The sequence below is a fragment of the Pinus tabuliformis genome, chromosome 2_1, assembly GCF_031772625.1.
Source record: "Pinus tabuliformis cultivar Carrire ecotype Pingquan chromosome 2_1, CPIR1, whole genome shotgun sequence".
Taxonomy (NCBI): Eukaryota; Viridiplantae; Streptophyta; class Pinopsida; order Pinales; family Pinaceae; genus Pinus; species Pinus tabuliformis.
This window is the reverse complement of record NC_142299.1, coordinates 777,910,380-777,935,577: the sequence shown is the minus strand read 5'-3', so window position 1 is coordinate 777,935,577 and position 25,198 is coordinate 777,910,380.

Below are 25,198 nucleotides of genomic sequence, written 5' to 3'. Positions count from 1 at the left end.
GGGCTTAGAGTATCGGTTGACACAGCAAGCCCAACCTTGCTTAAGCGGTTTAAAAATATGGCATGATCCATGATTGTGCCCCATTCAATCATATGAAAATATAGCACTGAAATTCTCATATAAAGTGTAGATAAACATATCTACATCAAGTTTGATGAGCAATAAAGGGCTGAGGTACACACCTAAACAAGTATTGACAAACCAGTGATGGCCCCAGAAGGAGTTTTGAAAGTAGGAAACAGGTAAAGGAAGGTCAATAAATTCCATAATATTACCATTAGAGAATGCCTATCAAAACCCTATCAGTAAGTAGTAGCTATTTGTCTTTATCCCGCTTAAAACAATTAATGTTGAAGTGGAACCCATGCCTGTTCATCTGTACAATTTGCATTTCAAGTTTATCTTAACTCCCTGATGTTTTATTGATCTGAGGTTTATTTGGAAACAGAGATAACTGGTTCGCCCAGTGGTTCGCCATTTGTTGTGGCCACAACCACCACCCTATTAAAACATGCTCTGATAGCAAATTTTGAATGGGTCCCCTAGAAGTTTGATCTTTCATCTTTCCGAATGATCTATTTTATCCTAGGGATTTTAACTCTTTGCCGAGTCAAATTTTCAATGCCTAATGGCTAAGCCCATTGAATAAACCTCTACTGCATGGTTCATTCATGACCCAGCCTAACCCTTCATTCATTCCCTTCATCGGGACTTTTCAATCTTCATAAACATTCATGGTACATTTATGCCTGCACATATAATCACCCCCACCCTTATTATAATCGTTTGTGTGCTTAACCCACAAAATCTTCCATCACATATTTATTCCCATCATAACTCTTTATAATGGGACTACTTCGCAAAATACACACAATGTTCCTTTTTGCTTATCACATGCAACATTGGCGCGCAGCGCGTACCATGAGGCACCGGACCAGAGGACATTATAAACCACAATTTATATATTTCGGGTCTAGAGCCTGTCGCATATTGCAATCGGCGGTGTCCATGGCATAAACATAAAGCGCAGTTTGATATGGCGGACCCGCCGGGGCTATTAATCTCAGCACATATGTATTTCGGGTCCACCTCCCCAATCTCTTATCGCAATTGGCGAAACCTGGGAATCATATATAAAATACAATGTGATATAGCGGACCCGCTGTGTTATTAAATATGACATATATATATCGGGTCCAGCCTAATCGTATATCGCAATCGGCGGAGCCCTAGGCCTGCGCATATTGCGATATGCGATATGGCGGACCCGCCGATCCTATTAAACATTATATATATATATATATATATATATATATATCGGGTCCGCCCCCCGCCCTATCACAAATCGCTATCGACGGAGTCTAGCGCTCATGCATAAGGTGCGACACCATATGCCGGACTTGCCGATAACTATCAATGCGAGTGCATAAATTTTCAAGTCCGGCCCTATGGTCAGCTGCAGGTTTTCACGTATATCCCTGTGTATTTGATAAAGTGTTGCGGTCGCGATTTTTAATGAAAAATCCCATATGGTGGACCTGATAGGTTATAAGCTCCAATCTAAAATCTTTCAAGTCCAGATTTTGGATCCGGTTATGTGTTATGCCATGATTTTCAATATAAATCGGATTCGCACTTGCGGGACTTAATCAATGCATAAATTAAAAATCAGGGGCTGATTCTTTCACATTTGATGTTATAAGCATTTAATGAAGGCAAGATTCGTGTTTTGTAAGCATGTTTGCCATATTTCTCACAATCATAGCTGATATGAATTATTTCTGCAGGCAAATTCGAGTAGACCCGGTGACGGATAAATGGAAGCTATATCAAGATGACACCTCTGCACCACCGGTGTCAATATTGCAAAAACACACTCTGCAAAAGGGAATACGGACTGCCATAGTGCATAATGAAGGCACTCTCTGTGTTCAGCAGAAGCACTCATGACAACGCTGATCCATCAAGATGTCATTACTTCCAAACACACATTCAATCATGCCAGATGTGGGATGATGAGCGCAGTGTTTTCAGTTTCCTTCAGGAAATAATAAGGGATAACGTCCGCTGTATACAGGTGTGAAGAGATGACACACAGTCATTCTCTTTCAATCAACATCTATTCATCCCTCAGGAAACGAAGCGCTAGAGTGATAGGAAATGCCCTCTACGTGTCAGCAATGACATAGATTGTTCTGCATCTGTGTGTTCTGATCTGTATATTCAAGAGAACAAGGGGAAGGCAAAAGGATGAAGGGAAGACCAAGAGTTATTTCCATGTGTATAAGTATTACCTCCGGATAGGAGATGAGGGCTTTTTGTTTGGAGAAAAACAACTTTGATTTATTATGAATAAAGGAGACTGTTTGGTTCAATGAGGAGCCTTTTGTTTCAGATTTAAGATCCTTTGCTTTTATGTGTTTTGAGACAGGGTGTTGTTGCTAGCATAAATGAAAATGTGTTTTGTTTTTGTGCATATTGATAATGATACAACTTATAATTAGCCTTGGTTGTTTGAATGTAATTCTTCATCATAGTTAATTCATAAGCAGTCCCTGATTTGAAACTATGTTAGACATCAGTTGCAAGCTTTACTTCTACAAAAAGGAATGTATATTCCTGTATGAATGATTGGATTGTGATTAAGAATTGATGCAACCTTGTTCTTATGTGAACCAGTAATTGATTCATTTAGACTTGGAATTCATATATGATGTTTAACCTCTCTTTTGTCATGCTCCTGCAGGATAGATTAGGATAGTTAGGACATAGACTAGAGTAGTTAGAAGAAGTATAGATAGGATTCAATACCTAGAGGTTAGCTGTTTTATTTTGTTGATTTAATTGAATTCCTCTTCCCATAAGCAATCTTTCAACGCATTTAACAGTTTATGAGGTCCCTTAAAACCCATTGGAACTAGCCATTCCAAACAAAATCAGGTCTAATTGGGGTCTGTGATCGGGTTAGTTCCCCTTGTTGACATAGCGAAAATTCCCCATGTCAACATGTACTCAACTCCAGAATCCAATGAGGACTTATGTTCTGCACATATACAGTTGTGTCGCATGCTTCAGCCCACAAGTGCAATAACAGGCCTTGATCATGCAACATCACTCGTGCATCTCCCACAATACTTATGTTCTTCCTCTCAGCCACCCCATTCTGTTGTGCGTTATGGGGTGCTATTAACTCTCACCGAATGCTTTCCGATGCATAGAATTTCTTGAACTCATTTGACACATATTCACCACTGAGAACCTTCACTTACCTGCTAGTGTCTTTCTCAACAAGTGCTTTAAATTCACAAAATTTGGAGATTGTCTGGTCTTTCTTCTACATGAAGAAAATCAAACACTTATGTGAGAAATCATCTACAAATATCACATAATCCCTGTGCTCGGATGTGGAGGTTATTGAGAAAGGTCCACACACATCTGAGTGAAATCTTTCAAGGATTTCTTGCGCTCTATTGTCCTCATCATGAAAGGTGGTTTTGGTGTACTTCCCCAGTGTACACCCTTTGCATATATCTCGTTGCTCTGGTGCACCCTTGGGAAGTCCTATAGAAATTTGTTGCATGATCTTCAAAGCTCCATGGTGCAAATGGCCAAGTATCCTATGCCATAATTCATCGATTTCGCGGCTCTTCACCTTCTATTATTTCGTGCTCAAAGTAGCACAATATTCTACATCCAATTTATAGAGGTTCTTCACCCAAACCCCGATCCGCTTCACTTGTTACGTGGCGATATGTCTAAGAAAAGCCTTTCCTTTGCTAAATATCACATCGTAGCCACGATCTTCCAACATATCAATTGAAACTAAATTCTTCTTCAAACCCGGAACATACATGACATCTTTTAATGTGAGAGGAGAACCAGAATCCCTCTGAAAAGTAACTATACCAATACCGGTCGCGTTATACCTTCCATCATATCCCATATCAATGTGCATTTGGAGGTCCTTCTCCTCCAAGTCACTAAAAAATTATTTGTTTCCTGTCATATGGAATGAGGTTCCACTATCCAAATACCACACACTACCCATCACTGATGTCACCATGCATGCAATGAGTGTGAAATCCAACTCGAATTGTGAAGAAAGAGCTTCACCTACCGCTCCTCTTGAGGGCTTCTTGTCGGCCTTCTTGTGCGGACACTTTGTGGCATAGTGTCCCAACTCATGACAGTGAAAACATTTAATCTTTGATAAGTCTTTCTTCTTGCCTGCCTGACCAGAATCTCCTTTGGATTGGGATTTCTTCCCTTTCCCTTTATTTTCCTTTCCATCCAAGGCACAATTCTCCTCATCATCATGCTTGGATGAGGTTCCATCTCTGGTGTTCTGCCTTATCTCTTCTTGCACCAAGTCAGACCACAATCACTCCCAATTTGGTAGCTTCTCCCTCCCATTTACCGAATCCTGGTAGCTGTGCCAGCTCTTGGGAAGGCCTAGAAGTGTTAGGATTACCATATCATCTTCAACAACTGTAATACCAACACTCCCAAGTTCATCCCGACATTGGGTGAACCTGCTCAGGTATTGTGGTATTGTGTTGCCCTTCTCCATCTTGATCTTTCGAAGCTTGTCCTTCAGTGTCAGCTTCTTGTGGTCACTGTTGTTATGAAACAAGTCTATCAAGGCTTACCACATTGCATATGGGGTATCCTTCTCGTGGATATTCGAGACAATATGATCTCGAACTCCTTCTAGTATGATCCTCCTCGCCTTTGCCACACATTTCTTCCACTTTGCCAAATCTTGAGCATCAGTTGTTGGAGGCTTAGGAATATCATTGTCTATGAATTCCTTCAGCCCATTATCTTCCAACACTGCCTCCATCCTGTCCTTCCAAGCAATATAATTCGAGCTACCCTCAAGGGCATACTCGAGTCTCAATCCATAGAACAACATCTTGTTGGCTCTGAAGAATGATACTGCAAATTCGATTTACCTGCAAAGACAAACTCGAATTCTTCTCTTCTATTGTGATTCCTGCTCTAATACCATGTAGAAATTCCTTGTAGATTCAAACTACTTATGTAATTTTCTAAAACAAAAGACTTGAATCTACTCTACTCATTAGTGGAAACAATTTCTCGATCGATTGTGTGGTATAGTGAACTATGGCTTAAGGTATGTTACAAACAAGTATGTACAACTTTAGGGATATACAAACATTGATTGGGCAAGAAATGCTAAGGATAGGAAGAGTACCTCGGGGGTATGCTTCAATTTGGGATTCACTATGATGTCATGGATGAGTAGGAATAAGAGTTTGACCGCACTCATCACTGCTTAATCATAGTACATTGCAGCCAATGAGGCTTGTACCGAAGTAGCATGGCTCCCGAAATTGTTTGTAGGATTGTTTGACCAAAGGTTAGAACCGACAATGATACACTGCGATAATAAAAGTTGTGTGAAGCTTTCATAGAATCTCGTGTTCCATGGCAGGTCGAAGCATATTGAGATCAAGTATCACTACATTTGTGACATGGTGCAAAGGAGAGCAATAAGGCTCGAGTACATCTCCATTGATGAGCATACAACTAATGTTCTAACGAAGTCCTTTCCAAGAGACAAGTTCTTGTACTTTATAGACAAGTTGGGACTCGTGGAGATTACCCCTCTCGTTGAGAGGGAGTGTTGATATGTCTGCAACACGAATGAAAATTCTCCTAGAAGGGAGAATGGGTCCAAGAGACCTAGAGGGCTCAACATGCAATTTTGAGTAAGTGTCTCTTGGAGGTGGACCCCAATCACACACCAGGAATGGTGGAGTGAGATCTTGGACCATGATCACACACCAAGCATGATGGAGTGAGGTCATTCAACATTTGGAACTTGATCACACACTGGAAGGGTGGAGTGAGGTCCCCATGATCACACACCGAGAAGGGTGGAGTGAGGTCTTAGACCCTCATCACACACCTGATCTCCTACCAAGAAGGGGTTGAGTGAGGTCTTGGCCCATAGAGCTCACCAGGAAGAGTGAGTGAGTGCTTGCTAGTTGAGGGTCTCAACATTTTTTAGCCTAGATAGAGGCAAGGGATTCGAGGACCGATCACTCAGGAGGAGTGAGTTGTGATATGTTGATGAAATAGCCATGAGTTTGGTACCACCCCACATAAAGCCACTAGCGGATGCTGATAATGGATGATGATACTGGTAATAATGGACAACATTTTCTTTAGAGAAATTTGTTCAATTTGAGAACATCTATGACAATGATTATGAATACCTCCCTAGTTAAGAGGGAGTGTTGAATTTGTAACTATGGTTGGTCTTCATAATGTACATTTGGTCAATTGATGTAATTGTATTTATCATTGTAAATCATATTTATAAATTATTGAGCCAAAGGAAAATTTATTTCGAGTCAAAGTCCCATTGTGACTTTTAAAATATGAAAATTTGAATTTTTGAAATGTAAATTTTACCTCCAAGAGTGACAAGTCAACTTCCCTCCAAGTCAAGTCTTCCCTGGCCAAGAGACATGTCAATTCACCCAAGGTAGACTACTATATAAAGGCAACTTGACCTCCTCCATTGACACATTCACATTCTCTCACACAAGACAATTTTTGTGCTAGTGAGCGAAGGACAAGAAGGACAAAAAAGAAGGCTGAGTTTTCTCTCTTCTCTCTCTCTCTCTCTTTAGTAACTCACACGTGTGGAGTAATCTGTCTTTCTCTGTGATTCACATCTTTCTGGGGCAACTGTTGTAGGGACAAAATTCTAGGGCAACTGGATATTGTAGGAGGGATGAAATTTTAGAAGTGTGGGATTAGATTGGGTGACTTGAGTTGGAGGGGAAGACTAGGTTTGACCATAGGCCATACCCACATGGAATTATTTCCGAGATGTCATCAAGGAACAATATTACCCTATGAAGAGCTATCAATATAAGTACATAAAATGGACCACGCCGTGGTAGGGAAGGGACCAAGACGTGCCAGAGTTCACAAATAATTTTCATACCCTTCTCACGAAGTTGGGTATTAAGGATTCTGAGCAACATCTGGTACTCAAGCACTGCAACTTTCTACACAAATACATCCAGGACGAGATGGAGTTTTTAGACATCTCCTTGCTTGGAACCGCACACTGATATGCTGCCAAGATCAAGCAAAAATTTAAATAGGAGAAGCAAGACTTTGGATTTGCGAATCCAAATTAAGGAAAAGGCACCCCAAACCTCAAAACAAAGGACAAAGCCAAGGCAGGGTGACCTAGTACAATCCATTGAAGCAAAAAGAAATGAATAACACCATGAAGATGAAGAGACACATAGGGAAGTGGTGTGAGGTCCACAAGAGCCCCACTCACAACACAAGTGAGTGTCGCACCAAGCAATCACTGGTGACTGAGCTGAAGCCTTCAGAATCAGATGCATGTTCCAAATCTAAGTCAAAACCTAACAAGGGGAATGAAAAAGGGAAGCAGATTATTGATGTAGAGCCCAACACCACCATTTCCACCACCTAGGTCCAAAAGATTGAGCCCGAAGATCTAGAGGAAGGGGAGCGTCTCTTCCACTCACAGATGTGGGTGAAGGGGTCTTCGTTGCAGTTCATTGTTGACAACATGAGCCAAAAGAACCTAATCTTAGGAGAATCCATTAAGCAGTTGGGCCTACTAACCACACCACACCCACAACCATACGCCATTGGGTGGCTCCACCAAGGATGAGATCTTTGTGTCATCCAACAATGTCGCCTTCCTTACAACATCAATCCCTTCATAGATGATGTATTGTGTGATGTTACTCCTTTTGAAGTTTGTGATGCGTTATTAGCATAGCCATACATGTGGAAGCGTCATGTTGTGTATGAGTCCAACCCTCACATTGTTATTATTGCTTTGGGAAATAAGTTATACAGGGTACCAGAGGTAGCCCTACATACCGCCATCTCTTTGATCTCTGCTAAGCAATGTAGTAAGATCATCTCCTAGACCGAGAATTTTTTTCCTTTCTGATTCACTCTCAAAGTAAGGGGAAGATGGTGGCCACATCTGTGGCCCCCAAGAAGGGTTCCTCCACGGAGCTGAAGCGGGTGGATAAGGTCGTGGAAGAATATAGGGACATATTCTCCTCACCCACATGGGTACCTTTGCACTGTAAGATCAATCATTTGAGCGATCTGACTCTCGGAGCACCTCTACCTAATGGGTTGATATATTGTTTCTCCATTATGGAAAATGAAGAAATCAAGCAGCAGATCCAGGAGTTACTGCAAAAAGGGAAAATTCAACCAATTTTCTCACCATGTGGGAACCATATTGTACTTGTACAGAAGAAGGATGGGATCTGGAGGCTCTGCATTGATTATCGAGCACTAAACAAAATCATTGTTAGGAGTAGGTATCCAATCCCATGGATTGATGACCTTCTTGACTAGCTCAAGGGGGCCAAGTATTTCAGTAAGATTGATTTGAAGTATGGTTATCACCAGGTTCCAATAGAACCCACAAATGTATGGAAGATCACCTTCAAATCCAATGAGGGCCTTTTTGAATGGTTGGTCATGCCTTTCGGGTTTACAAATACCCGTGCAACTTTTATGAGGATAATGGATGACATTTTGTAGCTCTTCACTAGCTTGTTTGTGGTTGTATATCTAGATAACATCCTCATTTTCAACAAGAGTTGGTAAGAGCACTTACAACACATTCGACAGGTCCTTAAAACCCTACAACAACATAAACTATGTGCCAACTTGGATAAATGCACCTTTGGCATGAGCCAGGTCTAATATACAAGGTACATCATTAATGAGCAAGGTGTGCATGTGGATCCGACTAAGATCCAAGTCATTCAGGATTGGCCAGCCCCGACTACTCTAACAAAGCTTCGTAGATTTTTGGGCCTTGCCAATTTTTAGTGGAGGTTCGTGTTGGTATTCTCTCATATCACTTGGCTTTTGAGTTAGGTTACCAAGGGCGGAGCGAAAGCAAAGTTCTCTGGGTCTGAGTCCCAACAGAAGGCATTCATTGAGTTGAAGCACAACCTCCGATGTGCACCTGTACTCATATTTCCATACCTTCAACAACCATTTGAAATTGAGACAAACGCCTCTAACTATGTTATTGGTGCAATTCTCACCCAACAAGGGCATCTGGTGGCCTATCATAGTGATACAGTTTCTGATACAATTTGGAAATACTTGACTTATGATAAAGAGATGTATTCTATTGTGCAGGCTTGTCAATAATGAAATCATTACATTTTAGGGAAGGAGATGGTCATCCACATAGATCACCGACCTCTTAACTTTATACAACCACAAGGGAAGTTACAGAACGATCGACATCAGAAGTGGTCTACATGTCTGCAACAATTCCACTTGAACATTAAATATAAGAAGGGAAACACCAATCATGTTGCAGATTGCCTCAATCAGCGTCAAGTTGCAACATTGGCTACTATTCTCAACTCTTGTGGTCATGAGACTTCTAGATGGTTGAAATTGTACAAAAATTGTCCAGAGTTCACCACCACATACCAAAGGCTAGTGGATGGAAAGAAAGTTCCAAATTTCTACCTACAGGACGCATTATTATGCTACCTAGGCCACTTTTGTGTTTCTTCAAGTGAGCGTGCCAAGCTGATTTGGGAGGTACACTATAGTCGGGTCGCATGACACTTTGGTGTGGAGGAAATTGTGGTCGTACTCTAGAAGTATTTTAATTGGCCAAAAATCCAACATGATGTTGGAAAATATGTTAGATCTTGCACTGCCTGTGCCATCGCCAAACCAACCATCAAGAAGCAAGGTTTGTACACTCCTCTGCCTACTCCCTCCAGCCTTGGGAATCCATCACCATGGACTATTTGTCGAGCCTTCCTTCTATTAGGCATGGTAATGACTGTGTATTTGTGGTCATGGACATATTTTCTAAGATTGCTATATTGATGGTCTGCAAGAAGAGTATCATGATAGAGGACACTGCCAAACCCTTCTTTGAAGGAGTGTGGGTACATTTTTGGATCCTGTAGACCATTATATCAAATTGGGATAGCAGGTTCCTAAGCACATTATGGTCGAGCCTCTAAAAATTATTGGACACCAAGCTCACCAAGTTGAATACATTCCATCCCCAGACTGATGATCAAACATAGGTCGTCAACAGGATGATAATGCACATACTACGCATGTACAACTCCAAACACCCACGAACTTGGAATGAGAGGCTTCCCTATGTGAAAGATATTTATAACGGATTTCTCCATAGCTCGACTGTTCGCAGTCCCTTTCAAGTGGGTCAGGTATTTCAACCATTATGTCTGATTGATGTTGCCATGCCTCATGCGACTACACAGACAAAATCTGCACATGTACTGTCTGAGGTTGATAAAGTAACCGGGTTTATTGAATGCATCAAACACATCTTCCAATAGGTTCACAACTTCTTGGATAATTCTAATGCCAAGCACAAGTAGCGACATGATCAACATTAGGTGCCACCTAAGTTTCAGGTGGGAGACAAAGTTTGGTTGCATTTGCAGAAAGAACTCATTGCTGAAGCATATTGAAACCTCTAACCACTCTGATATGGGCCTTACACCATCACCAAGGTTGTGGGAGATAATGCTTTCGAGCTCAAAATTCCCCCATTCCTTGCCCTACACCCAATGTTCAATGTGGATTTCCTTCAACCATACTTTCCACCATTACTGGACACATTAGATATTGTTGAACATCTAACACCAACGAATCTCAACCCAAATTACATGAAATAGGCCACAACTGATCGGATCATGGACACACCAATCAAGAACACTCGTCAACATAAGATCCAACTGTATCGGGTTGTCAAAGTTGGCCAGCGTCTGTACCAAGGCAAGTGGCTCACCAGGGACCAAGTTTAGCAGAAGTTTCCCCATCTCATGGAGGCACTCAACGCAATGGGGACCATTGCTTCTTAAGGAGGGAGGACTGTTCTAGGTGGATATTGGTGGCCACTCACCTATTCCACTTGGATCCCCAATATTGTTTCTCTCACTTTCCTTAATTGTAGCACAATTTACTCTTTTTGGCAGTTTTTTGGGTCCTAAATTTCGAGAGTCATTTTGAGGCCCTAAACGACATTTTTTTGGAAATCGAGAAGACCCATAATTGATGGAAAGGGTTCAAGGGTTTGTGGTTGAATCTTGTTTTCCTCAAATAGATATTTCTAACAAGGTATCGTATGCATCAAATGAAGATCGTATGTCAAAGTTACAATCCTGGGAAGTTGTTGTACTAACTGATCCCAATGGGGCCCACAAACTTTTGACGCTTCATCTCCTAGGGTTAGGTTTTTAGATGTTTAGGGTTTTCCATTGTTTCTCAATAATAAAAATGCCTTCGAGCCTCATTGTAACAGTTCAGAAAGCATGCAACCGTCACATCTCTTCTCAGAGATAAGCTACCATCGCCCCAGCTAGCTTATTTCCATTTTGCATGTAAACAATTGGAGTATTTGTTATTAATGAATTGAAGTTCAGTTTTCACTATGGCTTTGTGTTTTTGATTAGTATGTATTTCATTTCGTTCCTGCATTAATTTGTATCACTATTGTTCTTTATGGTTGAATTTCTGAAGTATAATTGTTGAATGATATATTGGAATAAGCTAAAAGAAGATCTACATCAAAAGTAATTATCAAGATTTCAGAAATATTGTGCTAACCCTAATTACACTAAGAAAATCAACACATGGATTAAGAGAACACTTAAAGGCCTTAGAACACTTTTTTCAAGAGGTCAGGATGCAAGTGAACATTGCTAAGACCAAAATCATGATCTTCTCTTTAAATAGAAAAGACAAACCGGTCACCTTTATTTTCAAAGGCAACCCATTGGAGATAGTGGAAGAATACAAATATCTTGGGATTGACATCCAATATAAGCTCAGTTGGGAAACTTGTAGGGCGAAAAGGATACACGGGGGATGGAAAGCTTCATACTTAATCCAAAATAGGTGCAAAAAAGCTAAAATTTGGGATTGGAAAACCAAAAAAATCCTTTTTCATTGGTTGGTTACGCCAATTGTTCTCTATGGTTGTGAAGTATGGGGAAACGACATGACAACTTGTAGTTGGAGACAACTAAAAAGAATCCATAAGTAACTAAGCACTAGCTATCTCAAAGTTAAAGTCACAATACTGTATGAAATTCTTTTAGTTGAAGCAGGTACTTTTCCGTTGGAGGCGACAATGATAGTCAAGTTAATATGTTTTTTAAAAAGGTTGAAAACATGGATAACCAATACTGACCTAATATAGTTGTGGAGGAGGAGTTAGATAGTAGGAAGAAAACATGGATGAAGCAAAACAAAAAGTGGTTGAGTAAGTGGAGTATCAAACTGCATGAATGTCCTAACACCAAGGAAGAAATACAAAATATTGTGTTTGAAAAATTAAGGACCACCATGTTGACCAATCACAACTGGCGTAAAAAACATATTACATCAAAGAGTCTAACCCAACCTATGATCATGGTGAGAAAAACAAGGTTGTTAGTTGCACAACTAAGGATGAAATCACATCATCTTAGATGTGAGACCAGTAGGTACCAAGGAAGTTTGGGAAGAGAGAACTTGCATATTTTGCAATAAGGGTGTGGTGGAGACATAATAGAACTTTGTCATGGAATGTGCACCCTATGAGGATATTTGCATTCAATATGAAAACAATTTAAAGATCAACAACATGCACCATCTATTTGACGAGGATAAGATCAACTAGATTAATAGCCTTCTAATTATTAAAACCCATAACAGAAGATTCAATATTGAAAAGAATTTGAAGATAAATTAAAATTATTTTACTCTTGGTCCTTTAAGCTATTCAACTTAATAGACATCACTAGAATTTATTAATCAATTAAATGTATAAATAAATTTAATATTGTAAAGAACTTACATCACTAGAATTTATTAATCAATTAAATGTATAAATAAATTTAATATTGTAAAGAACTTTTAAGACACTCCAATTATGTAAACTAAATAATTTAAATCTACATAACATTTTTTTAATTAAAACTAAATAATTTAAATCTACGTAACATTTTTTTTATTAAATTTCAAATAAAAGGTACTAAAAAATATGAAAATAAAAAATATAAATAAAAACATAAATTTTTTTAACCCATCATAATATAATAAGTAAATAAGTAAATCACCTGTCTTTCTATCTTCATCATTTAATGTGGATAAAATAATATTCAATTAAATTAAAAAACAATAAACCAATGGTTAACTTACACTCTTTCTATCTTCATCATTTAATGTGGATAAAATAATATTCAATAAAATGAAAAAACAATAAACCAAGTGTTAACTTTACCCTCTTTCTATCTTCATCATTTAATGTGGATAAAATAATATTCAATAAAATGCAAAAACTATAAACCAATTGTTAACTTACACTCTATTAGGTGTCAACGTTTAGAGATCTTTGTTGGCTGAGTGACGTGTCCACCTCATAAAACGGACGTGCGTGCGATGCAGCGGTGGCGCTTGTGCATCTTGAGTGTGGTGACGAAAAACTCTCCCAGATTGCTCGCTGATTGAGCTTTTGTGGCAGCGGCCTCATTTGGGCAGTCCCAGCGCCTGAAGCTTCATGACTTGGACTTAAAATGCAGTTAAGGATCGATGGGGGTAGAAAATTAGGGTATTTATGCATTCTTTTTCTCTGAAATCAAGAATTCTTCTGATCACGCACCATGGTCTACTCGAGCTTTTGGCTGGCATTGCAGGGCTTCTTTCCGTTGGCTCCGAGTGTTTCCCTTGAAGGCTTGGTTTCGCTTGAAGTAAAAAGAGAATTGAACTAGCCGGCATTACATTCGAATGAAGGCACTACAAGCTACCAGATATCGAATTTCGTGGTGGAGGTCAACGGAGGGTTGGCTCCCAGTGCTGTTCGGAGTAATTAATATAATACATTGCAGCGTCGCAATGGACAAAGCTTTACTTCCTTCTTTATGAATTACAGTCATAATTGATTTATCGTCTGTTTTAATTGTATTTCCAGGAATGATGGCGTGTTTCTCTTTGCATGGAGGAAAGGATGACTGGTATTTGCTCAGGTTGAACGTGGGTTTTGTAAGCTGGTGAATAATTTAGTGAGAAAATTGTGCAAAAGAGGGAGCCCACCTTGATCTTGTAATGTTTGTTTGGTGACGAGGACAAAATGAAACAGGGAAACGGTGACTAGGTGGAGGTTTGCAGTGAGGAAGTGGGTCCAGAGGGACTTGGTGGTTGTATGCAAGATTGTACAAAAGCAAGGGCTAGGGTTCATAGTGGAGTACAGGGACCTTATGAGCAATAGGCACGAAACCAAACATCCAGAGATAAAGTAGATAACCATCACATAAGGCCAAGCCCTCCAGAGCAAAGATCAGTTTGATCTGTATGAGAAAGTTGATGCTTATGAGAATGATAAGATGGTGGGTGGGTGACTGATGCCCATCATTGATTTAGTGTTTGTTTCAACTGTGCTTCCAGGAATGATGGCCTAATTCTCTTTGCACGGACGAATGGATGCTTAGTATTTGTTCATAGTGAACATAGGCCTTGTAAGCTGGTGGAGCATGAAGTGAGAAAATTTTGCAAAAGAGGGAGCCCACCTTGATCTTGTAGTGCTTGTTGGACAAATGAAGTTGAGCCATGTTAACCTGGTAGAGGTGTCGAGTGAAAACGAGGATTCAGAGGGGCCTGGACTTCTAAATATTTAAAAAGCAGGGACCAGGTTCACAGTGGGGTACAGCGACCTTGTGAGCGACGAGAATGAAAGAAAACAGCTGAGCGAGAATGTAGGTAACCGTCACACAAAGCCCAGCACTCCAGAGTAGAGTAAAGACCGGTTTAATCTGTATGAGGAAGTGGATGCTTCTGGGAAAAATAGATGGTCGGTCGGTGGCTGATACCCGTCATTATTGCCTGCCTTTTTCAAGAAGTGATGTCTTAATTCTCTTTGCATGGAGGAATGGATGACTATAATAAGCGGGTGAAGCATTGATTGAGAAAATTGTGCCAAAAAGGGAGCCCACCTTGATCTTGTAGTATTTATATGGAGTAGAGGAATGGTGACCTGGCTCTATGCAAGTGTAAAAAAGCAAGGGTTCGGGTTCATAGTGGAGTACAGAGACCTTGTGAGCGATGAGGAGGAAACCAAACAGCCAGGGAGAAAGTAGATAACCGTCACATAAGGCCAAGTCCTCCAGAGCAAAGACCAGTTTTATCTGTATGAGCAAGTTACTCCAGAGCAAAGACCAGTTTAATCTGTATGAGCAAGCTGATGCTTATGAGAATGATAAGATGGTGGGTGGGTGACTGATACCCATCATTGATTTAGTGTTTGTTTCAACTGTGCTTCAAGGAATGATGGCTTAATAGGCTAATTCTCTTTGCACGAAGGAATGGATGAGTAGTATTTGATCATAGTGAACATAGGCCCTGTAAGCTGGTGAAGCATGAATTGAGAATTTTTTTCAAAAGAGAGAGCCCACCTTGATCTTGTAGTGTTTGTTGGACAAAATGAAGCTTGAGCCATGTTGACTTGGTTGAGGTGTCCAGTGACAAAGAGGAGTTCAGAGGGGCCTGGACTTATAAAAATTTGAAAAGCAGGGGCCGGCTTCACAGTAGGGTACAGGGACTTTGTGAGCGATGAGTATGAAAGAAAATGAGGGAGAAAGTAGATAACCGTCACAGAAGGCCCACCATTCTAGACCAAAGCCCAGTTTAATCTGTATGAGGAAGTTGATGCTTATGGCAATGATGGGTGCCGGGTGAGTGACTGATACCCATCATTGGTTTATTGCCTCTTTTAACTGTGTTTCAAGAAATAATAGCTTAATTCTCTTTGCATGGAGGAATGGATGATACCCATCATTGGTTTATTGCCTCTTTTAACTGTGTTTCAAGAAATAGTAGCTTAATTCTCTTTGCATGGAGGAATGGATGATACCCATCATTGGTTTATTGCCTCTTTTAACTGTGTTTCAAGAAATAATAGCTTAATTCTCTTTGCATGGAGGAATGGATGACTAGTATAAGCTGGTGAAGCATTGGGTGAGAAAATTGTGCAAAAGAGGGGGCCCACCTTGATCTTGTAGTATTTATATGGAGCAGAGCAATTGTGATCCGGTAGAGCTGTCCAGTGATGAAGAGGGGTGCAGAGAGGCGTGGTTCTGTGCAAAACTTTTGAAAAAAGCATGGGCCAGGGTTCATAGTGGATTACAGGGACATTGTAAGCAACGAAGATGAAATGGAACAGCTGAGGGAGAAAGCAGATAACCATCACGCAAGGACAAGCCCTCTAGAGAAAGGGGCAGAGTAAAGACCAGTTTAAACTGTATGAAGAAGTTGATGCTTATAAGAATGATGGGTAGTGGGTGCGTGTGGTCTCCAATGTCCTTGACAATCACGATTATATAACATACTTCTTGCAGACAAAAGAAGAGATGATACTTAGTCGTGCCAAATTGCGGCTCCGTCTCGAATTCATAGATAACAAATGGGTGAAAGCTTCCAAGGTATGCACACTGCTCGCCTTCTGTCACTTCCCTAGAATTTGCATTCTTTTTTATGGATGACAGGATTTTTGCCCTTCTCTTGGTCCTCAATTGGATAAACTGCTTTTATGTTTGTTATTTCCCATTGGTTTGTGATTACTGTGTAGTGTTTATTGCTTATTTCTTCCACTACCCAAGGTTACCCTGTTCCTATGTTTGAAGATACATATATATATATATATATATATATATACACACACATTACCTAGAGTTTTTCCTTGCAATGGATAATTGTTTCTGGAGCCCAGAAATCTGCTGTTGAACAATGGCAACTTCCATGGATCATTGAGGAGCATTTGCATTTAAAGATTTTTGAGGAGAATCATTGGGTGCAACTTCTTCATAATTCCCTGTCAGGTGTTATAATTTATTGTTCCTCTCTTGGTTCGGCTATGCTCTCCGCAGCTTACATTATTATACTTTGTAAGAAATTAAATATGAAGGTTACCCTGTTCTTATGTCTAAAGGTATTATTAATTTTTTCACAGTATTGTAATTTTTTTTCACAATAGAGGGTTACTTATGGAGTCTAAAAATCTGCTGTTGAACAATGACAACTTCCATGGATTGTTGCGGAGCATTTGCATTCAAAGGATTTATGAGGAGAATTGTTGGGTGCAACTTTTTCATAATTCCCTGTCAGGTATCATAATTTCTTGTTCCTTTTGTCTCGACGATGCTCTCAGCAGCTACATTATTACCCTTTCTAGTAAATTAACTACTATTTAAATTCATTCTGCTCTGCTCTAGTTTGCTTCGTTCTTGACCTTCCTTTCCTTTTCTTTCCATGAATTAAATATTATTATTAATGATATTATGGATTCTTTTTGGTGAATTCATTTCGTTCCAACCATTAATGCTAATATTTTTGTGTTTTTTGGTCATTATTCTGCAAACTAGCTGCTGCATGTGGATTAATTGAAATGAAAGAAGAAAAGCCTACTCTGATTGAGGATGACAGTGAGAGACAGATGTCATGAAAGATGAGCTGTGATGTGAAGTTCCTCCCTTCAGTGATTGTCTCTAGGCAAGCAGGTATATATTATACCCTTCTCTCAGTGTTTAAGGATTAAGAGCACTGTTAATGTTAAATTTTACCATTAATTTTCTTCTCTCACAAACTGGGAAAAAATTACCGTAAATTACATAACAGTTACATCTAAGGTATGTTTTGCTTGAATAACAATTAACATGATTTCTCATGGTTGTGAGCTTGGATGTCATATAGTTTGGAATGTTATTGTTGCTTTAGTGGCTTAGGCCTTTTTAAAGGAAAACCTCATATAAAATCCCTTCAAGTACTTCCACATGATCCTTCGATGATTAATAGGGTAAATTGTCAGCCTTGATTATGGACACTAACCCTAAGGGGATCAAGAACAGTTAATTGCTGCAAATAGATTCTTAATAATATAGAAAAGATGCAATGGCACGCGCACACACATTAACATAGAAATTTACCCTAGAAACCCAAATCCGGGAAAACCAAAAAGGTTTTTCAATATAATACCCTTATTTACAGTATTACAATATATATATATATATATATATATATATATATATATCCCGTGGCAACTTTAAACTATCATTCGATTTATCTTGGATTAGAATGCAACCTTAGTTCCTTTACTAGTATTACAAAACCATGGGCTAAATCGCCATGTGCCACAAAACTGCTAAAAGCGAAAACCACCAAAAAATGGATGCAAAAAGCTCCCTATTTTTTTTTTTTCCAGGGTGCTGCCTCTAAACCCCCATGCAAGGGGGCTTCTGCCCTCTTGTGAATCCCTCGAGCAGGGGGGTTTTGCCTCCCCTGTGAACTCCCTTGTTGTGCAATGCAACATACAACACATGGGAGTAGTAGTGGAAAGAATATAACACATACCCAACATTCTTCCACTTGTTGTTTTTGTTGCATACAGGGGGTCACAAGAGTACATGATCAACAATCTTGGGCAATAGTGCCCATTGTTTCTCTATGCAAAGATAACTTATCAATGCTCATATATTTTGTTAATGAATCCACAACATTCTTCAAAGTGTCCAGCTTTTCTAGTAGCACCTTCTTATCTTCAATCTATCTCTTACAAAGTGATGTAAAGCATCAACATGCTCTGTCTAAGAATGATAAGATGGGTTATTTGCCAGAAAGATTGCATTTTGACTATCGCAATCTATCCTTACAACTTGTTGTATCAACCCAATATCTGATTGCAATCTCTGTAACCATAATGCTTCCTTGCTTACATGAGTGGTTTCCATGTATTCAACTTATGTAGTTGAGAGTGGCACTACGTATTATCTCTTGCTCATCCAACTGATTGCTCCTTTAAATAGGTTAAACACATACCCACTTGTAGTTCCTCTGCGTTCCAAATCTCCAACCCAATCTACATCAACAAAGCTATGTAGTATGTATATCCAACACTTTGTCCAATCCTAGTTTTCCTTGGTAGCACAATCCATGACCAATAGTGCCATGCAAGTATCTACAAACCCTCTTTATTGCCGTCCAATGCTCATTTCTTAGTTTTGACAGAACTGCTCAATACTCCCACTCCATGTGCAATGTTGATCTATATAGATCATTGCATACATAAAACTTTCGATCACACTCGCACATGGAACACAGGACATGACCTCTTCCTCTTTCTGTGTCTTGGGACACTGATATGCAAATAGATTTACACCTATAGGAATATGGACCTTTACGGGTTTACATTTTTGCATATTAAATCTCTATAATATTGTCTCGACATACTTCCTTTGATTTAACCAGAGTTTCCTTTTTCCCGATCTTTTTTAATTTCTATGCCCAAAATGAAATTTGTAGCACTAAGCTCTTTCATGTCAAATTTAGGGAACAACTGAGTTTTCACTTCCTAGATGATTTTCCTATCATTTCCAATTAGGAACATATTATCCACATATAAGACCAAATAAATAAGACGATTGCCAACTAATTTGAAATACACAGAGTGATCCATTTTGCTCCTTGTGAAGCCAAGTCTCAATATATAAGTATGAAAATTTTGTTACCGCATCCTTAGTGATTGCTTTAACCCATATAGGAACTTTTCCAGCCTAGATACCAACACTTTCTTGCCCTTCACCACAAAGCTTTCTAGCTGCTTCATGCAGATTTCTTCTTTCAAATCCCTAGGTAGGAATGTTGTATTTACATCCATTTGCTCTACTTCAAAATTAAAAACAACATCAATTGATAAAATAATTTAATAGAAGTTAACATGGCAACAGGAGAAAAGATCTCACCAACGTCAATTCCCTCTACCTGGGAATAATCTTTTGCCACTAATCGAGCTTTGTATTTCTACACTCTGTCTTCCGTATTCAACTTCTTCTTAAACACCCATTTGCTGCAAATGGACTTTCTTTTAGTCAACAACTCTACTAGATCCCAAGCCTCATTTTTGTCTGAGGCTGCCATTTGCTCAACTACGACCTTTTTTCAGAGTTTTCTATTCTCTAAATTGACTGCCTCCCTAATAGTTCTAGGATCATCATTAGTAATAAACAAAGCAAAATTTAAATGGAAATTAGGTGGAGTATACCTTTTTGGTTGCCTTCTTTCCCAAACCGATCTCCTCAATACTAGAGTATGTGGTTCTTCTTCTTTTGATTGTTGTTCCTCTGTAGAGTCTAATTGATCATCGTTCAATGCAAACTCTATATTCTCCGGTTCTTTCTCTCTTGATAGGATTTCCTCTTTGACAACATCTTTGATTTTTCTTAGTACTACATCTAGATTGGACACAACCTTCTTAGTTTCTTGGTTCCCGTTACCCACCACCTGTGGGTAGTGTGTATGGGAGAAATTTTTTCTCCTAGATGGTCCTCAACCGACAGCTAGGAGCACCTTGTAGCCACCAGATAACTCGTTGTGCCATTTTCTCTGCCACTTGATCCGGTCATGTGGTCCCTCAACCACTTGTCTTGAATGTCTATTTGAAGGTGGGCCTTCCGACCCCAAAGGTATGGCTTTTCATCGGTATAGTTGAGTAATTTTTCTTACTTGTCATGGGATTTTGGACATAGATTGGTGGGGGGATTTGGTGGAAATAGTGGATTAGGCTTATATTCCTGTCTCCATTGCCCAATTTCGTGGTTACCCTTGTATCCTAGTCCCGTGGGGTCTGGGTCTCCTTTACTGACCTTTTGGCTTTTGGGTTAGTGCTACACAGGAAATCCTGATTTTGGTTGCGTGATCCCACTTCTTGATACCACCTACATCACTCCCCTTCCACTCATTTTACCCCCATTCATCTATTTTCCCATCCGAGTCCACATGTGTCCATTGGGTCCACATAGGGTTAGCCTCTCCCTCCCCTTGTCCACACCTTGGGTCGGGCTTGCAACGATGCCCCAAAGGTCGATGCAGCTAAAAAGAAAAGTAAAAGCATAATTTGGCCACTCCCAACAGGAAATCTACAACAAAATGCAAAAGATGGCCGAGACATACAAATTTAGCACGTGGGCAAAAGCTAAACATGAGCTCTACCCTTACCCATGGCCATCACCCTAGTTCCTATGGGCCCTAGATGAGCCCCTTCTATCATTAAGGAACCCATGATTGTCCCGACCCTTGGTGGGCAATGAACCGCCCCACCTTAAGGGGGTATTCACTACTACATCTCACACATCATGCTCTCCATCCCCTAGAGCCTTAAGCAGTTATGAAGAAAAATCAATAAAAGACAAAAGGCATATGAAGAAGGCTCCTACACTTATATACCCAGGTATGGGCTTCCCCTATTATAGCTTCCCTTTGCAACTTGACATGTGGCCTGGATGTTTCCCCTAATCCCCACTCCATTCCATTATCATATCATTTGCCACCTACTCCATTCCATTATCATATCATTTGCCACCTATCACTTGAAGGATGCACCATGGACATGTCACCCCATTTAGAGGATGAAACCTCCTAATAGGGTCCTTGGCTAACCCCTTATTGAGCTTGGGGACACTTATACATGCCAAGGCCCACTATGGAAAGGCATGCCACCACGAAGTGCCCCACTGGTTTCATGACTTGTAAGCTCTTTTACTTGATTACTCTAATGATTTGTTGTATTGGAGGGAAAGGGGGCTCATTGGATTTTATGTAGGATTGTAGGTGGATTGCCATTTGGGGCTTGGTCTCCCTATACGAGGTCCTAGCCCTCCACCATAGCTGAGATTACTTCATGGATCCCCATCAACGTTCGTTGATTGCTCCTATTCCACCTTTTGGACGAGGATGATTGTTAATTTATGGTATGTTCTATGCTTAGAGCAATTTACTTCTTCTTATTATTATTCACAGATTAGCAATCACATGTGCATAAGTAAAGTGCAGATAGAACCTTAAACGATCAACAGAAAACAAGCCAAGACAAGAGACACAAGATGTGGCGGCTAGCCAGGGACAAACCCCACAATGTGGGGAAACCCTTTGATCAAATCTTCTTTTATCTTCAATAATTCAGCAGAGAGAAATAGTACAATAAATCTGATTTATATCAGCAGTAGCAAACCCTAGATCAGCAGCATCAGCATTAGTGGCTTCATCATCAAAACTAGGGCAGTCGATATCTCGCAAACCGACCGTCGGATTGGCTTGATTCCACCACCAAAAAATGCGGCCTTCAGAGGAGGTCCAGATGGACCTACAACGCAGTTCAGAGGAGGAGATCTGATGGTCAATGCTGGTCAAACTTTGGATCTGCAGTTGTAGCCTAAGTCACAGGGTTCGGCGAACCTGAAGCTTCAGGTTCGAAATTCGCCGAACCCGTAAAAAAAAATTGAGGTTCATTCAAGTTCGGCGAATTTGAATTCTTTGAATTCTTATTCAATATCAGTCTTGGAAAAATTTACCCAAAATACTGAAAGAACTGAGACGCGAATTGGTAAGAAACAAAGATATCACGATGGCGCGCCCTCCCCAAGTATTTGGCCAGTCTTATTCAACGTCACTGTCGGTAAACAAATAGTTGCAGAGATGAGATGTGATATGGTAAGAAAGAAATATCGTGATGGCGATGTGATATGGTAAGAAAGAAATATCGTGATGGCGCGGACCCCCAAGAATTGACTGCAGCGCGGAGAATGATGGTGCGTAAGGATAGCATCGATATCAACCAAGACATCGTCGGTCCCTGTTTTAAATAAATATATGTATGTGGAAAATACTGAAAGCAAGATAAGATTCATTTGTATTGACTGAGAAAATGGGAAAGTGTCGGACAATGGGTCCGCTCTGTTTTATTTACCGAATAAAGTAGCGGTGACGGTTGTGCGTCGTCCGGCAAGATAAGATTCATTCGTATTGACGGAGAAAATGGGAAACAGTCGCACAATGGGTCCGCTCTGTAAGTAGCGGTGACGATTGTGCGTAGTCCGGCTGTTAGCTTTTTGCTGTATATATATACGGCTATATATATATATATAATTTATTATTATTATTATTATTTATTTATTTATTTTTTTTTTTTTTTTGGGATTTTTTTTAAAATTTGTTTGTCTTTTAATTTTGTATGTTTACTAATAAGAATTTGTGATCGATTTTGAATTTTCTATTATTTTGTCATATATAGATATATAAATATAAATATATATATATATTGAAAAATATGTATAGTCGAACTTAATGCCGAACCTCATTCGAACCTGATCGAAAAATTCGAATTCGAATCGAACTTAATCATTGTTGAACTCGAACTCGAACTCGAACCGTGTGACATTGGTTGCAGCTTCAGGTTTAGCAGCTTCCTTCCACATGTGTGAGAGAAGAGTCACCAACTGCGCAGGAGAGAAGAGCCTCTTTACTACGCTGGAGAGAGAGAGAGATGTGATGAGTTGAGTGAGTTCAAATGAGGAAAAGTCCTCCTGTATTTAGACACATCTGATGATAATTGAATAGGTGCGATTGTTGGGCTTCTGAGCCTACATGAGTTGCTGGTAGGCTTGATAATAATTCCATAATCAAAATAAATTCATATCTCCATAAATACTTATCGGAATCGGATGATCTTTAGATCGATCCTACACCTCTCGACGAGAGGAGTCTAATAAAAATATTATCAGCCATGAATAAGATGACCCACATGGAGTTTGGCCCTAGTTGCCAATTTTAACACTCTCTCTCAACTAGAGAGAACTCCATCTGCAATTTGTTTGTTGATCGCTACTATTCATCCATCAAATGCACTGCCCTGTACAGCTTGTACAGCTTGACCCTTGCCCTGCTCTGCTCTATTCTGCCTGTTTTGCTTTGTCTTGTTTTGCCCTGTATTGATCTGTATTGTTTTGCTCTGCTTTTGTCCGAATTATGAAGAAGAAGAAATGATCGAGGATTTATCATACTAACTCAAAGTCAGTCTCAGAGTATGTACCACTGGTCCTAGACCAGTCTCAACCAACCCGAAGTTAGCGTCATAGTGAGTACAACTCCTACCACTGGTCCCAGACCAGTATCATCCTCCACTGACTTGAAGTCAGTCTCAGAGTGCGTACCACTGGTCCCAGACCAGTCTCAACCGACCCGAAGTCAGCGTCATAGTAGGTACCACTCTTACCACTGGTCCCAGACCAATCCTTCACTGACCTGAAATCAGTCTCAGAGTATGTACCACTGGTCCTAGACCAGTCTCAACCGACCCGAAGTCAGCGTCATAGTGAGTACAACTCCTACCACTGGTCCCAGACCAGTATCATTGATCCCAGATCAATGATGGTCATTCTAGCGTAGCGAGTACAGTAGATACAACGATGCGTCCATCGGTACTACTATGGTCCCTAACTTCATTTCCCTAATCATTGATCAGATGAAAGGTACTTCCCATGAGTCCCAGACTGCATGGGTAGGATGCCTTGACAGGAGAACTTAATCAATCCCGTCCTCACAGGAGAACTAATCATCTTGCTACACAATCGCCATGGAGAACACATCATCCAGGCCTCACAGGAGAACTAATCATCCTGCTACATAATTGTCATGGAGAACACATCATCCAGACCTCACAGGAGAACCAATCATCCTGCTACATAATCGTCATGGAGAACACATCATCCAGACCTCACAGGAGAACCAATCGTCCTGCTACATAATCGTCATGGAGAACACATCATCCTGCTACATAGTCGCCATGGGGTGTACATGTACACCACCAGGGGATAGTGAATCACCCTGTGGTCATATGTCGCTCCAAGAAGTACCCTGCACCCCCCCGGAGCTCCCAGAGCTCAATGCATCATATAGGACCCTCATCAGAGGGTCTTTGAACAACACCAAGTTGTTCTCGGAAAGTCAGGAATTTGACTTTCCCTAGGGGCTTTGTCAGAATGTCGGCGACCTGTTCATTTGTACTGATATGTTGGAGCCTTATAGCTCCCCGCTGCACCATATCTCGAATATAGTGGTACCTGATATCGATATGCTTGGAGCGATCATGAAATATGGGATTCTCTGACAAACGAATCCCACTCTGGTTGTCACATAGGATCACGGTGGTATCCAATGTAAATCCAAACAGCTCACTGAAGAGCTTCCACAACCAGACTGCCTCACAGGAGGCCATGCTAGCAGCAATATACTCTGCCTCGGCGGTGCTCAAAGCCACCGATTTTTG